We start from the raw sequence: 18237 nt of genomic DNA on the forward strand, positions 1-18237 counted from the left end.
ACCTGCAGAATGTTTTCCTTCTTGTCAGAGGCAATGACAGCTCAAGTTCTCTGTAAGTACTCACTGAAATTGGTAAAGAGATAAAAGGAGCTGATAAAAAGGTTTGAGGACTGCCTCTCTGTATTTATCTTATCAATGAGATAGGTTCCCAGACTGGATGGAGAAAATACTTTGAAGGATGAATCAGTCAGGGTTCAATTAGAGAAAGAGAACCAGCAGAAGATATATATTAAGAGTTTCATTGTAGAAATGAGCTCACACAGTTGTAGGGGGTGGCTAGTTAAGTCCAAAGTCCACAGTGCAGGCCATGAGAAGGGCAGGCTAGAACTCACAGGCACGGGCTAAAGCTGAAGTTCACAGGGAGAATTTCTTCTTCATAAGGAAAACTTCAACACTACTCTGAAAGTCTTTCAACAGATTGAATCAGATTATCCCAGATAATCCCCCTTACTTTAAATCAACTGGCTAGGGACTTTGATCACATCCAAAAAATTACCTTCAGGGCTGGGGATACAGCTCAGTGGTACAGCAATTGCCAAGCATACACATGGCCCTGGGTTTGGTCCTGCACATTGCAAAAAGTAAAAAATAAATAAAAAATTAAAAATACTTACACAGAAATTCCTAAATTATTCTGATTGAATAACTGGGGACTGTAGCCTAGCCAAGCTGACATTTCAAAAGATTATCATGGTGGCTCACACCCGTAATCCTAGCTACTCAGGAGGCAGAGATCAGGATTGAAGTTCAAAACTAGCCCAGGCAAATAGTTCGCAAGACCCTATCTCGAAAAAAATCCATCAAAAAAAGGGCTGGTGTGTAAGCCCAGAGTTCAAATGTCAGTACCACAAAAAAAAAAAAGATTATCATGGAACTGGAACAGGAAGCAGAAGGAGACATTTGCCTGTAAAAGAAGTTAGAAACCCTCAGGTTAAAAGGAGTAAGTTAACTGCAGATAACCTTAGCATTGCTGGGCAGTCCTGAAAATGTCAGATTCAAGTCACAGTATCAGCAAGGAAAAGTAGGAAAATTTCCTTGAGAAGGAAAGTGTGATTTTAACACTTATCCCAGTTGTAGAGGAACCTAATGAAGACTTCTAATGGAACCCAGTGTTTCTTCAACAGCAGATATTGAACATGCAGGTATCAAATGTAAGAAGCCTAGGAAAAACAATAAAGTTCACCCCCTGCAAATGAATTCAAAGCTTCCTCAAAATCTAATTGTAAAATACCAGTCCTTCTTCCCCTGCAGACCATTTTTGCCTCCAGTTAATGCCTCGGAACACTTTGTGGAACTGTGCCAACAGTTTGAGTACTGATGGCAAGAAAATAGAGTTTGACTTGAGTCTCCAGAAGCATGTGTGCCTGGAACAAAAATGCGGTATTCCTAAAACACCACAGAGGTCAGATTGCAGCCAGGTTCCCAAAAATGCAAGGGAACAAGACTTTAGAAAAATTGTAATGTGAGTGATAAGACTAGTACAGAGGAGGAAACTAATTTAGAGGAGACTAATATAGTTGAAGTGGTAACTTCTGCTCGGGAGTCCGTATTGGCATCTCGGGCAAGAATTGCTTGAAGGGCTGTTCAGCCCAAGGCTGTGAATTTGTTCCATTCCTGCTTTCATGGAGGCCTTTTTGCCGCAAGTCTCTAATGTCAGGTGGTGTGTGGTTCATGGCAGTCTTCTCTCTGCAGATGTAATAGGGTGGGTTTGCTTGCAGTTTCATGCAGGACTTTCTCTCTTCCTATATTTTCCTATCCCCAGGACTAGATGATAATATGTTATGCCCTGAATGTGTTAAAAGGAAAAAGAAGGTCATGAAAAATTTAATTGTAACAGTAGAGAAAAAACAACACATTATAGGAGACCAGAATATGTCACTCCAATATGTCACTTTAAACAATGTTAAAGTATTATTTCAATCTTAAGGAATTGAGAAGCAGACAAAAGCTTTCTGCCTTCCCACCATCGGCCAACAAAACAAGACATAAATTTACAGAAGTCTCTCCTCCCATTTCTACCAGGACAGGTGGACAGCTGATAGGTAAATCCACATGCTGTGTGGTATCCTAACCATCCTCAGTGTCTCCTAATGCCTTGAGTTAGACTTACTAATTATTTACCTTTATAGAAAATGATGATTGTTTTAATTAATGGATTTTTTAGCAGTTTCAGGTTTACAGAAAAATTGAGCACAAAGTAGAGTTCCCATATACTCCCCCCTCCAGATTCTTCTATTATTAAACGCTTTGTATTAGTGTGAAAAAAGATTATCACAAAGGAGAAGAAGAGGGAGTGGAAAAGAAGAAAAAGGAGAAGGGAAAGGAAAGAGAAAACAGGAGATGTGAAGGAAAAAAGAAGAAAAGGAGAAGGAAGATGTCAGGAGATCTCAGAGGGCTTCCATAACTGGGGTTATGTGACAAGCACAAGAATGTGAAAAGAATAAATTTGAACTAGCCACTTTCCACAACAGATACAAAGCATTATCTGTGAAGGATTTTATACAGACCCACTAGACAAAAATATTTTATCACATATTCCACAGAAGGAGAGGGAGGATTCTGCCAGTGGAAACAGAAAGAAGTGGAGACAGTTGCCCTTAACAGCAGAAGCAGAGACCCTGTGGAAGTGGATGGTGTGCCACCACAGTGTTCAAGAGATCGCTGGATAGAGCCTCCTCACAGCCAATCAAAAGAGAGAATGCTCTGGGCACCAGTGGCTCACGCCTGTAATCCTAGCAACTCAGGAGGCAGAGATCAGGAGGGTTGCAATTTGAAGCCAGCCCAGGCAAATAGTCTGTTAGACCCTAACTTGAAAATACCTATCTCACAAAAAAGAGCTGGTAGAGTGGCTCTAGGTATAGGCCCTGAGCTCAAATCCCAATACCATAAAAAAAAGAAAAAAGAAAAAAAAAAGACTGTATTCTTCATGGGATGTATTCCACATTTGTTTATTCTATAAATTATTCTATATATAGCTTATAAATATGTGTTTGAAATGACATACCTATAAAAATTTTCACTGAAACATTGCTTGCAACAGGAAAAAATTTGGAAATAACCTTAAAGTACACCAGTAGGAAATTGGTTAAATAAACTTGGTACAGCTAGCAGTGCAATACTATGCATTACAAAAACAAAGAGTATCTTCCTATATATAGACTGACTCAGAAAGAGCATCAGAATATACTCATAAATGGAAAAGGCAAGGCGCAAAACAATGGGCTACTATTTACATTTTCTTAAAAAGGAATATATAAATATATGTTGATAGCCGTATAGTATCTGTCTGGAAGGATATATAAGAAACTAATAAGTGTAGTTGCCACTAGGGAGGAAGGTGAATTGAGGAATAGAGAAGGAAAGGAAACTTACTCTGTATTACATATCTTCTTATAGTTTGTTTATTTTATTTTATTATTTTTTTTTAGTGATAGTGGGGTCTTGAACTCAGAGCCTCATGCTTGCTAGGCAGGCTTTCTTAGAGATTTTAATTTGCTTTTTTGTGGTGCTGGGTCTTGAATCCAGGGCCTTGCATGTGCTAGGTAAGTACTTTATCCCCTGTCCTAGATTTTAATTTTTATACCATAGTGTATATAAAATTGAACACTATATGCCTGTTTTTCCAAACTGTGAATGTGGAGTATGTCACAGAATCTATCCAGTTTTTGGACCTCTATCTGCATACAGTTCCTTATGCAGGGTTGAGTAGCACTTCCACAAGTACCTTGCAAAACATGTACTTCTTTTAGATAAAGGCCTGGGCAAAAGCTGGAGACTTTGGGAGTATAAGGGGGAATTTGCACTTCTAATTGATGTCAGGAATTTGGAAAGAGCAGGACAGCTATAGCAGTGATGAATGCATGGCTGTTTCTCAGAGAAAACTGGCCTTTTGGAACATGACTTAAGACATTGCAATGACAAAGTTTTAGCTACAAAGAGCACATTTCATAAAGGCTAGAGAATGTTTACTCCGAGATATGCCAATCTGATTTGTGGATTTTAAACAGAAAGCATGTCCAAGTGAAACTAAAACTGGCTACAAAGGAGCACATTTAAAATGGCATTAAAGAAAGAATGACAACAGAGGAGGTGCTGCCACCTTCACAAGACTGGAAAAGAGGTCAGAACTAACATTAGAGCTCCAGAGGCTCTGTTTCCTTCACACACATCTGAACCTGTTTTCCTACTGCTTGCTTTTCTCAGAGCTCTTTCCACTGGGCCCTCAGGAATCCCTGTTCAATGAAAAGCAAACTCTCCTATATCCTGGCTTTCTTCACAGAACTTTCCCTTCCAGCCCCCATCTGAACTGAACTGGGGCTTTCTCCTATGGTTCCTTCTTCCCTGCAGCCCTCTCCTGACCGAGACTGCTTGCTTTTCTCGTGCTCTGCCTATCACAGAGACAGGGAGTTGGAAGGGAATAACAGAAGCTTTCTTCTAGTTCCCCCTTGCCAAATCCACCAATCCTGGGTTAAAAAGAAAATCTACTCCTTTGAAGGCTCATGACAACTGGCTTTGTAATCTTCTACACAACCTTAGAGCTAGCATCCCAGACTCCTGTTCCAGAAGAATTTTTGATCACTGAACTATTTATCATTTTAATCTGAATTCAGATGTGGTTTATTTAGAATTGACCTTCAAATTGTGGCAGCCCATGAGTTTAAGTGTTCTGGCAACCCAGTTGTCACTGAGTCAGAGTTCAAGACACACATACACTCAGACACAGACACACCAAGCCTTTTGTAAACAAATATTTTAAAATGCAAATAATTTCTTCATTGGAACTTTTTATATGCAGTTCACTTCTTTTCTGAAATTCGGACATTCATTTTTTTTCTTTTTTGGGAGGTATTGGGGTTTGAACTAAGGACCTCATGCTTTTTAGGCAGGTGCTCTACCACTTTAGCCACACCAGCAACCCTTGGGACATTCATATTAATGAGTCAATAATCTCTATAAAGCAAAAGAGTTTATCTCTGTGACCTCAAGGACTTTTTTTTTTTTTTTGCGGTACTGGGGTTTGAACTTAGGGCCTACACCTTGAGCCACTCCACCAGCCCTTTTTTGTATTAGGTATTTTCAAGATAGGGTCTCGCGGAATTAATTGCCCGGGGCTGGTTTCGAACTGCGATCCTCCTGATCGTTGCCTCCTGAGTAGCTAGGATTACAGATGTGAGCCACCGGCGCCCACCTCAAGGAATTCTTGATGGTAATATTTTTCTTTTTTCTTTCTTTGTTTTTAAATTTTTGATGGTACTGAACTCCAGGCCTAACGCTTGCTATGCACGTGCTCTATCACTTGAGCCACTCTACCAGTCCTGTTTTGTGTTGGGTGTTTTCGAGATAGGGTCTCATGAACAATTTGCCTGGGGCTGGTTTTGAACTGTGATCCTCCTGATCTCTGCCTCCTGAGTAGCTAGGATTACAGATGTGAGCCATCAAAACCCGGTGGCAATATTTTTCTTAATTCACTTAAAAAGAATGATCTTTTGCGGAAGGCCAAAAGGTAATAAAACCACTTCAAATGGTCAAAACAAAACCAATATGGAAAATATTTTTAACAATATAGGGAAATTTTTTAAAGTACAGATTCTGTTGAAATTGACATTTTGTTAATATATTCTGTCAAATTAATATTCAGGGAAATAGCTTTGGACCTATTGCCAAAATTATGGTAATGTGACAATGAAACTCCCTGTAACAGCTATCTTAAACAAAAATGTCTTTTTTTCAAAAATGGAGAACAGGAAGGTAAAACATGCCCTGTCTGGGGTTGGTACCAGTGGGAGGAGGGAGGATATAAAGAAAGGGAGTAGGTGCTTAAATATGGTGGAAATACTACGTACTCACATATGAAAATGGAAAAATGAGAACTGTTGAAACTACTCCAGGAATGGGGGAGGGGGATAAAGGAGAATGATGGAGGGGGTGAATTCAACTATGATATATTGTAAGAACTTTGTGTCATAATGTACCCTCAGTACAACAATAATAAAAAAAGAAGAAGAAAACTAAACTTCTTCAGTCTAAAGGAACAAAAATAGATTTGCAATTGACTGAAATAAGAAGTATTGCTTTTATTGCTGGAAGACACATTAATTCTTTGAAGTTAGAGGCTTGACAATTTAATTTCTCTTTAAATGACTGAATATATACAGTGTCAAATATAAGCAGTAGTGTAGCAAGAAAACAAATTGGTAGAAATAATTATTCAACCAGTAGTAACAATTAAGACCACCATTTCAAAGATTTTCTATACAAAAAAAATGAGAAAATATTGTAAGATTTTACAATATGGGATTGAATCAATCCTAAATCATTAGTGTTATACTTCTTTCTTCTTCAGTATGTGTGGAACTACTTTCTCTCCTATCAGTTCATTATGTTTGTTACAGGAACCATCACAGAGAGGAAATATCCTTGAGCACCACTTTGGAATTTTCCTTTTGTATTTCAAGACTAATCAAGCTGGGCTGGGGGTGGGGCTCAGTGGTAGAGTGCCTGCCTAGAAAGCAAGGTCTTGAATTCAAACCCCAGTACCACCAAAAAGAAAAAGGAGTGAAAAAAAGTTATTTAAGCTATCCTTCTGTTATTTTTAATTTGGGAGGAATGGATGAACTGCAAGGTAGCCAAACAGTGCAAGTACACCAAGGAAAGGCAATAACCAAAGTCATTCTGAAACTGCAAGGGGGACAAACCACTAATGCTCTCAAAAACTGGGAGCCACTTAAGACAAGCAGGGAACCATACCTTTAGGACGGGGAGCAGGCTCTCCAGTAACATCCTGGCCAGCAGCATTAGCCCCTCTCCTAGCCCCCTCTGCTCTCCAGCTGCACTTGTAAGAATTTTTGAATCTAGCTTTCAGTTTTCTTCTCTACCTGCCCCATGTCCTGTCATTAGCTAAAAGACTCCAGAATTAATCTGGATGACTGACTCTCTGGCCTCTCAATTTCTCAACTGCCTTGAAGAAAATACCCAAATTCCTTCATTTAACAGAGGATTTTTCAAATATAGTCACCTAAGGGGGTTGGTAGGAGTGGGAGGGGGAAGAACATAAGGAAAGGGTGCAGGAGGATGAATGTGGTCGAAATATTATGTACTCATGTATAAAAATGGAAAATGAGACCTGTGGAAACTATTCCAGGAATGGGGGAGGAGGGGTAAAGGAGAATGATGGAGGGGTGAATTCAACTATGTAAGAACCTTCGTAAATGTCACGCTGTACCCAGTACAGCAATAATATGATAATTTTAAAAATATAGTCACCTATTTCATTTCCTGACATGATTTCTGTTTTAGTCTGTTTTGTGCTCTTAACACAGAATTTCTAAGATTGGGTTTATAAACAACAAAAATTTATTTCTCAGTGTTCTGGAGGCTGCTCCCAGCCTCCAGATCAAGGCAATCAGCAGGTTCAGTTATCTGGTAAGGCAGCATCCTCCAGAGAGAACACTGTGTCCTCACATGGCAGAAGGTGGAAGAACAAATCAGCCAAATACTGTGGGAAGCCTCTCTGAAAGGGGTCAGCTACCAGAGAGACGGAGGCAAGAGGACTGTTGAGTTCAAGGCCAGCCTAGGCAAAGTTAAATAGACCCCATTTTGAAAACAAAATATAGGGCTGGTGGAGTGGCTCAAGTGATAGAGCACCTGCCTAAAAGTTCAACCATCAGTACCACCAAAAAAACATGACTGGGGTATGGCTCAAGTGGTTGAGTGCTAGGGCATGCATGAGACCCTGAGTTCAATTCTCAGTACCATACCCATAATAAATAAATAAGCCTTGATCTCATTCATAAGAGAGGAGCCCTCATGGCCTAATTGCCTCAAAAAGGCCTCCCTTTTCAATATCATCACATTGGCAACACCCAAACTTTATTTTTGCAGTGCTAGGGATAGAACCCAGGGTTTCACACATTCTAGCAAGTTGCTCTTCCACTACCACAATATCTGGACTTTGGAGGGGATATATTCAAACCAGAAAAGTTTCTTATGTACTTTATATTCCAGCTATAAGAAACACTTTACAGCCAAAGGGCTGGAGGCTTGGCTCAAGCGAGTGCCTGCCTAGCAAGTACAAAGCCCTGAGTTCAAACTGCAGTACTGCCAAAACAAAAAATCTGGAATACTTAATAGCAGAGCATGGTGGATCAACACTCAGGAGGCAGAGGCAGGAGGATCTTTAGTTCAAGGCCAACCTGGTTTCCTTGTCTTAAAACAAAAACAAACACAAAACAAAACAAAAAAAGAAATATTTTGCGATACTCTTAGACCACTGCTAATTTATTATTCCAGGCTCTTTGCCCATCTTTATCCTTCTGTCCGCAATACTAGTTCCATTCCTGCTATCTTTGCTTACTGAACACTCACATGAAATGCCTCATTTGACAATTCAGCCTTGCATTTCTTCTTTTTCTTTTTAGTCTTGGAGATTGAACCCAGGGCCTGCACATGCTAGTCAAGGGCTCTACAACTTCAGCCATGCCCCCAGCCCTTCTGTTTATATTGTTTTGTTTTTTGAAATAGGGTCTCTACCTTTGCCTGGGCTGACCTCAATCTCATGATCCTCTTGCCTCTGCTTCCTGAGTAGCTAGGATTACAGGCATGCACCACCATGCCCAGCTAGTCTTGCGGTTTTTTTTTATTCTTCCTTCACTCCGGGGACTTTTTTTTTAATGTTTTTTTATTATTGTTGTACTGGGGGTGCATTGTGACATTTACCAAAGTTCTTACAATATATCGTAGTTGAATTCACCCTCCATCATTCTCCTAGGAACTTTGTTTTCCATTCCATTTTAATACCCACTCTCAGGACCATACCCTGGGCTTCTTCATTTCCCAGAAAACCCAAATCTCTGAAATGTGTTTTTTTTTTTTTTTTGCGGTACTGGGGCTTGAACTCAGAACCTACACTTTGAGCCACTCCACCAATCCTTTTTTGTGATGGGTATTTTTGAGATAGGGTCTCAAAAACTATTTGCCTGGATGGCTTCGAACTGTGATCCTCCTGATTTCTGCCCCCTAAGTAGCTAGGATTACATGCGTGAGCCACTGGCACCCGGCTCAAATCTCTGAAATCCTAAACCTCAATCTCTCAACAAGGCAGAGCTACTTCTACTTCTGGCCAACATTGGGTAATTTATCCTACCACCTAAAATAACAGCAACAAACTATATCAAACAATAGTTTGAAAAGTTCACAGGACAGAGTACGAGAGAAAAAAACAGCTGCACAGAGAAAGCTCTGGAAACTGCAATGATGCCCCTCGAGTTTTCAACTGATTCCTGGTCAGTGCATGCACATAAACTACCTACGTCTGGGCTGTAGCTCAGTGGTAGAGCACTTGCCTAGCATACATGAGGCCCTGGGCTTGATCTTTAGAACTGCAAAAAAGTTAAACTCCTTCAAAATAACTTAGTAACTTTCTGGACAGAGCTTAAACATATTTAAAGTACAAAAAATATCCAGCAACCAGTAAGGGAAAATTCACAATGTCTGGCATTCAATAAAAAAAGTAACAGGCAAGCCAGGCAAGTTGATCTTCATACAAGTTCCTTTTAAATACAAAAATCAAATTGTCAGGACAATCGAATCAGTCCAATATAAAAAGGACTCTGGCCAGGCTCCTGTGGCTCACGCCTGTGATCCTAGCTACTCAGGAGGCAAAGATCAGGAGGATAGCAGTTCAAAGGCAGCTGGGGCAAATAGTTCGCAAGACCTTATCTCAAAAAAACACATCACAAAAATAGGGCTGGTGGAGTGGCTCAAGATGTAAGCCCTGAGTTCAAACCCCAATGCCGCAAAAAAATAAAATAAAATAACAGGCAAGCCAGACACGGTAGTTTACGGCTGTAATCCCAGCTATGAGGGAGGTGGAGTTAAGACTGCAGTTCAAACCTGTCCCAGTCAAAGTTAGTGAAACCCTGTCTCAAAAAAAGCAAACAACCTACCCTCAAAATACAAACAAAAGGGTTGGGAGCATGGCTCAGTTAGTAGAGTGCTTGCTTAGCATGCATGAGGCCCAGGGCTCCATCCTTAGTACTAAAAAAAAAAAAAATTAATAGGCATGCAAAGAAACAGGAAAATATGACTCACGAGAAGGAAGAATAGAAAAAGACCTAAGAATAACACATGTGATAAAGTTAACAGACAAGATCATAGAAGAAAAACTAAGCATAGTAACTAGAGACATAGAAGATGTAAAAAAGAGAAATCAAATGTCTAGACATAAAAAAGGCAATGCCAACATTTAAAAAAATATACTACATGGGATGAGAAGCAGATTATACACTGTAGAAAAAGATTAACAAAACTTGAAGGCATAATGATGTAAACTAAGTGAAACAAAGAAAAAAAAGACTGAAAAAAATGAACAGATCATCAATGTAAGGCAAACCCCAGGCAGCCTTCCATACATGTAATTTGAGTCCCTAAAGAAGAAGGGATGGATAGAAAAAATAATGTCTACAATTTTTTTCCAAATTTGATGTATATTATAAACACAGATACAAGAATACCAACAAACTTTGAGCACAAGAAACACGAAGAAAACTATACCATAAAGAGAAACAAACTAAACCCAAAGCAAGCAGAAAGAAGGGAATAATAAAGATTGGAGAAGAGGACTGGAGGTATGGCTCAGTGGTAGAGTGCCTCCCTAGAAAGTGTTAACCCAGAGTTCAAACCCCAGTACCTCTGAAAAAAAAAAAAACCAGGTTTAGCCAGGAGCCTGTGGCTCACGCCTGTAATCTTAGCTAGCTACTCAGAGCTAGCTCAGGAGGCAGAGATCAGGAGGATCCTGGTTTGAAGCCTGCCCTGGGCAAATGCAAGACTCTATCTCAAAAAAAAATCCATCACAAAAAAAAGGGTTGGTAGAGTGGCTCAAGTGGAAAAAGAACCTGACTAGCGAGTGTGAGGCCCTGAGTTCAAACCCCAATGCTGCCAAAAACCAACCAACCAAACAAACAAACTTGAGGAATAAGGAATGCTTAATATATATGATATATATATATACATATATGTATATATAGTGGTACTGGGGACGGAACTCAGGGCCTCATGCTTGGCCAACATTATTATGATGCCAAATCCAGACAAAAACACTATAAGAGAACTACAGACCAATGAATAAAGATGCAAAAATACTCAACAAAATACTAGAAAACCAAATTCAGAAGCATCTTACAAGGATTATATGTCAAGTGGAACTTATTCCAGGAATGTTTGAGAGGTTTGGCATATAAAAATGAATCCATAAAGTATGCTACATTAATAGAATGAAGGGAAAAAAATCACATGATCATCTCAACTGATCCAGAGGAGGCATATGACAAGGTCCAATATGTGAGCCAGGTGCACTGGTGTGCATCTGTAGTTTCAGCTATTTAGCAGGCTGAGGCAGGAGGATCACTTTAGCCCAGGAATTTGAGATCAGCCTGGTTAACACACTGAGAACCCATTTAAACAAACAAAATCCAACAACAAACAACGAATTCTAAGTCTGATACCCTTTCATGTTATACACACTCAATAAACTAGAACCAACTAGATAAAGGCCAAATATGAAGCACTCACCACTAACATCATACTCAAAGATGAAAGACTAATAAAAGGCTTTCCCCCTAAGATAAGGAAAAACACAAGGATATCTACTCTCACCACTTCTATTCAACATAGTACTGGAAGTTTTAGCTAGAGCAATTATCAAGAAAGAGATGTAATAGACATCCAAATGAAAAGTAAGAAATAAAACTATCTCAATTCACAGATGACACAATGTTATACTTAGAAAACTCTAAGGGAGTGGCTCAAGTGGTAGAGCAGCAGCCTAGCAAGAGTAAGGCCCTGAGTTCAAACTCCAGACCATCAAAAAAAAAAGAAAGAAAGAAAACTGAAGAATACACACAAAAAACATTAGCATTAATAAACAAATCCAGCAAAGTTGCAGGATACAAAATCAACATACAAAATTGCGTGCTTTTCTATAATACTAATAACGAAAATCCAAAAAGCAAATTAATAAAGCAATTCTACTCACAATAACATTGAAAGGAATAAAATGCATAGAAACAAATTTAACTAAGGAGGTAGAAGACCTTGCATATTGAAAACTATAAAACACTGCTGAAAGAAATTAAAGAATACCTAAATAAATGGAAATACAATGTTCATGGATTGGAAGACTTACTATTAAGAGGAAAATACTTCTAGTGTCAGCTTTATGTCACTATAACAAAATACTTGAAATAATTGATTTGTCAAAAGAAAAGATTCATTTTGGCTCATAGTTTTGGAGGTTACAGTCTTTGATTAATTGGTCCCATTCTTTTGGCCTGTATGAGAGGAGTACACAGTGGAGTAAAACTGCCCGCTTCATAGCCAGAGACCAGAAGAGAGGAAGGGACTGAGGTCTCATGATTCCCTTTGAGGGCATGCTCCCAATGACTGAAGAGCCTCCCAGAGGGTCCCATATCTCAAAGGTTCCACCTCTCTCCAATAGTGACAATGGGGGGAGGGAGGGGGCATGCTTTTAGTACATGGACTTTTGGAAGATGTTTAGTATTCAAACTGTAAAAGAGGGTGTGGTGGCACCTGCCTGTAATCCTAGTACCTAGGAGGCTGAGGCAGGAGGATTGGGAGTTTGAAGCCAGCCTGGACTATGTAGCAAGACCCTGTCTCCAAAAAAAAAAAAAAAAAAAGATTTATACTTTATAGCATTCCCCATAGCAATCTTCAGATTTAATGCAATGTCTATCCAAAATGCCACTGCCATTTCTTTTTGCACAGATAGAAAAACCCATCCTAAAATTCATATGGAATTTCATAGGACCTCAAAAAGCTAAAACAATTTTGAAAAAGAAGAATGAAAAGCCAGGGATGGTAGTGCACACCTGTAGTACCAGCTACTCAAGAGGGTGAGGCAGGAGGATTACTTGAGCCTGTGAGTTTGAGATAAGGCCTGGGCAACATAGTGAGATTCCATCTTTTCAGATCAGAATCAGAGGAGGAGGGAGAAGAAGAAAATGGAGGAGAAAGAGGAAGAGGAGAATGAAGTAGGAGGACTTTGTATATCTACAAAGCTATAGTAATCAACACAGGGAGTGGTGACATAAACCTATAATACCAGCATCTAGGAGGCTGAGGCAGGAGGGTGGCAAGTTCAAGACCAGCTTGGGCTACATAGTGAATTCCAAAGCTAGCTTAAATTATATAGCAAGAGACCCTGTCTCAAAACAAACAAGGCTGGCCAGGCACTGGTGGTTCACGCCTGTAATCCTAGCCACGCAAGAGGCAGAGATCAGGAGGATCACAGTTTGAAGCCAGCCTAAGCAAAGAGTTCACTAGACCCTATCTCAAAAATACCCATCACAAAAAGAGCTAGTGGAGTGGCTCGAAGTGAAGGCCCTCAGTTCAAGACTCAGTACCGAAAAACAAAAAACAAAACAAAACAAAACAAATCCAGGGCTGGTGGAGTGGCTCAAGTGGTAAAGAGTGCCTGCCTGGCAAGCATGAAGCCCTGAGTTCAAACCCCAGTGCTGCCAAAAAAACAAAAAAAGTCAAACAAACAAATAGCTATAGTAATTAAAACATTGTGGCACTGGCATAATGACACACTTATAGACCAATGGAATAGAATGAAAAATCCCATAAATAAACCCAAACACATATATTGGTCAGTTGATTTTTACTTTATTTTTTGATGGAAATGGGGTTTGAAGCCAGGACTTCATGCTTGCAAACCAGGCACTGTACCACTTGAGCCACACTTCCAGTCCATTTTTCTCTGGTTATCTGGAGATGGGGGTGGGGGGGTCTCATGAACTATCTGCCCAGGCTGGCTTCAAACCTCTATCCTCCTAACTCAGGCTCCTAAGTAACTAGGATTACAGGTGTGAACCACCAGCGCCTGGCAGCTAGTCATTGACTATTAAAAAGATAGGGTTGGGGCCAGGTGCTGGTGGCTCACTCCTGAATCCCAGCCACCCAGGAGGCAGAGATCAGGAGAATTGTGGTTCAAAGCCAGCCTGGGAAAATAGTCACGAGACCCTATCTCAAAAATACCCAACACATACACACACACACACACACACACACACACACACACCAGGGCTTGAGAGTGGCTCAAGTGGTAGGGTGCCTGCCTAGCTAGTGTGAGGTCCTAAATTCAAACTCTAGTACCACCAAAAAACAAAACAAAACAAAAACAAATAAAAAGATACCAAGATGATTCAGTGGGAAAGGACAGTCTCTTTAACAAAAGCTGCCTAGGGAAACTGTATATCCACATGCAAAAGAATGAAGTTGGATGCCGGTCACAGGTGGCTGACGCCTGTCATCCTAGCTACTCAGGAGGTGGAGATCAGGAGCATCTCAGTTCGAAGCCAGCCCAGGCAATATATTTCGTGATATCCTATCTTGAAAACACCCTTCACAAAAATAGGGCTGGCAGAATGGCTCAAGGTGAAGGCTCTAGTTCAAGCCCCAGTACCAAAAAAAAAAAAAGAATAAAGTTAGATCCTTACCTTACAACATATATAAAAATTAAACCAAAGTGGATCAAGTACCTACATGTAAGAACTAAGACTATAAAACTCTTAGAAGCAAACACAGGGAGAAATCTTCATGACATTAGACATACCAGTAATTTCTTGGCTATGACCCCAACAAAAAACAGAGGCAACAAAAGAAAAATAATTAAGCTGGACTTCAAAATTAAAAACAGTTGCCAGGCATGGTGGTATATATCTATAATTCCAGCACTTGGGATTATTAATTCAAGACCAGCCTGAGCTACACAGCAAGACCCTATTTCAAAAGACCAATGGCTGGGGATGTAGCTAAGTGGTAGAGTCCTTACCTAGAATGAACAAGGCCCTGGGTTTGACCCCCAGCACCTCAAAAAAATGAAAAAAAAAAAAGAAACATGTAGGTTTCAACAGATTCAGTATCAGCAGAGTAAAAAGGCAATCTGAGACTAGAGGCATGGCTTAAGTGGTAGAGCACCTGTCTAGCAAGCACAAGGACCTGTACTTGAATCCCAGTACCACCAAAAAAGGCAACCATAGAATGGAAGAAAATATTTGTAAATCATAAGGGATTAATATGTAATATTTGTAAATATTAAGGGATTAATATGTAGACTACCTAAAGAACCCTACAACTCATAACAAAAACAAGTCTAATTAAAAAATAGGTAAAGGACTTGGATAGATATATCTCCAAAGATATACAAATGGCCAATCAGCACATGAAATGATGCTCAATGTCATCAGTCACAAGAAAAATATAAATGCAAACTGCAATATGACATTGCTGCACATCCCACTAGGAAGGCTATTACTATGCTATGTTAAAAAAATAGAAAATAACAAGTGTTAATGAGAGAACACTCATTCTAATTTATGGAATGAGTGTTACCTGGTTCTAGAATAAAAAATAAAGCCAACTAAGATGCTTAAGCCAAAAAAAAAAAAAAAAGAAAATAACAAGTGTTAATGAGATTGTGAAGAAACAGGAACCCTTATGCATTGCTAGAAGGAACGCAAAAAGTATAGCCTCTATGGAAAACAGTTTGGCAGTTCTTCACAAAGTTAAACAAAGTCAGGCTTGGTGGTAAATACCTATAATCCCAGCTACTCAGGAGGCTGAGGCAAGAGGACTGTGATTTTGAGGTTAGCTTGGCAGCATAACAAGATTCTGTCTCAAACAAAACAAAAAGTTGAACCTAGAATTACCATATGATCTAGCAATTCCCCTCCTAGGTATATACTCAGATGACTTAAATAGAGACTTAAAAAGATACTTACATGAAAATCATAGTAGTATTATTCACATAGCCAAAAGGTATATACAAATGTCCATCAACAGAGGAATAAATAACATATAACATGTACATACATATACACATCGTATATAGCATATAAAATGGAATACTTTTCATCCATAAAAAGGAATGAAGTTCTGACACATGTTACAATGTGGATGAACATTGAAAATATTCTGCTAACTGAAATTAGCTGCATACTAAACAACAAATATTAGGATTCCATTTATATGAGGTACCTACAACATGCAAATGCATAGAGAAAGTATAGTAGAATACCAGGGGTTGGGAGTAGGGGGTTATAGTTTAATGGGTGCAGTTTCTGTCTGGGGTGATAAAGGGTTTTAGAAATAATGTGAGCCAGGCTCTGGTGGCTCACACCTGTAATCCTAGCTACTCAGGAGGCAGAGATCAGGAGGATCTTGGTTCAAAGCCAGCCCCAAGCAAATAATTCATGAACCCCTATCTCAAAAAAATCCATCACAAAAAAGGGTTGGCAGAGTGGCTCAAGGAGTAGGCCCTGAGTTCAAACCCCAGTGCCACAAAAAAAAAAAGAAAGAAAGAAAGTGAGCAGGGATGTAGCTCAGTTGGTACAGCACTTGCTTAGCATATATGAGGCCCTATGTTTGATCCTTACCACGATAAAAAAAAAGTGTCACAGTTACACTACATTGTAAATGTAATTAATGCCAGTAAATTATATACTTAAAAAATACTTTAAAGTGGAGTTTCTTTTTGATGGTACTGGGGTTTGGACTTAGAGCCTCACGTTTGCTAAGCAGGTGCTCTACCACTTGAGCCACATTCCCAGCTAACGTGGAACATTTTGTTACATTATCACAATTAAAACATACAACAGGCTGGGAATGTAGCTCGGTTGTAGATAGCTTGGCTATAATTGTACAAGGCCTTGGGTTTGGTCCCCAGTATGTGGGTGGGCGCACACACACAAACCACATCATAATCACATTTCTTACCATCAGTGATAAGGAGCTTCTTGCAAGCAGTCAGAGAAAAGAAGACATTATGTGCAGAGGAATAAAGATAAGAAAAGCAGATTGCTCATTAGGAATAATGCAAATCTAGGCTCAAGGGACAGAGTACTTGCCTAGCAAAAAGAAGAAGAATGAAGAAGAAAGAAAAAGGAAGAAGAAAAAGAAAAAAAGGAGGAGGAAGAGGAGTTGGAGAAATAATAATGCAAACCTAAAGACATCTTTAATGTGCTGAAAGGAAAAACCAACCTGCCAATCTAGAATTCTGTGTTCAGAACTGTTCTGTATCTTGACTTTGGACACACAAGTCTATACAAATGATAAAATTGCATAGAATTAAATACACAGACATGTGCACACACACAAAAACACACATACATGCACATAGAGCTGGTGAACTCTGAATGGAGTCTGTGAATTAGATGTATGTCAGTTTCCTGGCTGTAAGGGTAGTATGGCTATACAAGACATTCGCGATGAGGGAAACTGCGTGAAAGGTACCACAAATACAAACTAATAAATGTACACATATAATACAGTATACAGACATGCTTCCAGGGCAGAGGGGTACCTCAGTGGTAGAGTGCTTGCCTAACAATGTACAAAGCCCTGGGTTCCATCCTCAGTTGCCTCCCCCCTTCAACACACACAAAGAACCTAGTCAGCTACACAACCAAAAAGGTAAACAATCAATACTCTATAGTGTACTGTGTTGCTAAACTATGATGTTCTGTAGATTCGGTGTATTAATTTTCTTTTTGAGACAAGCTCTCAATTTGTAATCTAGGCTAGCCTGGAAGTCACTATGTAGCACAGGCTGGCCTTCTTAAAATTCTCATGCCTCAGCCTCCTGAGTGCTAGTATTAGGCCTTCTTTTTTTGGCTGTATGGGATTTGAACTCAAGTCTTCATACTTCCGCTTGAGCCACACCTCCAGCCCCCTGCAGTAGTCAGGCTCTAAATTAATTTTTTTAGATGGGGTCTTGCTATATTGACAGGCTGGCCTTGAATTCCTGCCCAAGGGATCCTCTTGTCTGAGACTCTGGACTAACTGGGACTACAGGTGAATGGAACTGTGGGTGTCTGACTTAACCACTTTTTTTTTTTTTTTGCAGTAGTACTGGGGCTTGAACTCAGGGCCTTCACCTTGAGCCACTCCACCAGCCCTATTTTTGTGAAAGTTTTTTCGAGATAGGGTCTCTGGAACTATTTGCTCGGCTGGCTTCAAACCACAATCCTCCTGATCTCTGCCTCCTGAGTAGCTAGGATTATAGGCATGAGCCACCAGCACCCTGCTAAATGCATTTTTACTTTGTATTTTTAACCAAAGATGGGTTTAAGCAGGGAATTTTATTAAAGGACATCTGAGCTGTTTCCAGCTTCTTGCTATTAAGATCAGATAACATTCCTGAATTCTTTTTTTTTCTTT

At 39.7% G+C, this 18237-nt stretch overlaps 1 pseudogene; it reads right to left on the reverse strand.

The window, feature by feature from the left end:
* Window positions 1–6322: 6322 nt before the first annotated feature.
* On the reverse strand, window positions 6323–6780 carry LOC141419851 (CDGSH iron-sulfur domain-containing protein 2-like; annotated as a pseudogene).
* Window positions 6781–18237: the final 11457 nt, after the last annotated feature.

The sequence above is a fragment of the Castor canadensis genome, chromosome X (genome assembly GCF_047511655.1).
Source record: "Castor canadensis chromosome X, mCasCan1.hap1v2, whole genome shotgun sequence".
In the NCBI taxonomy this organism is placed as follows: domain Eukaryota; kingdom Metazoa; phylum Chordata; class Mammalia; order Rodentia; family Castoridae; genus Castor; species Castor canadensis.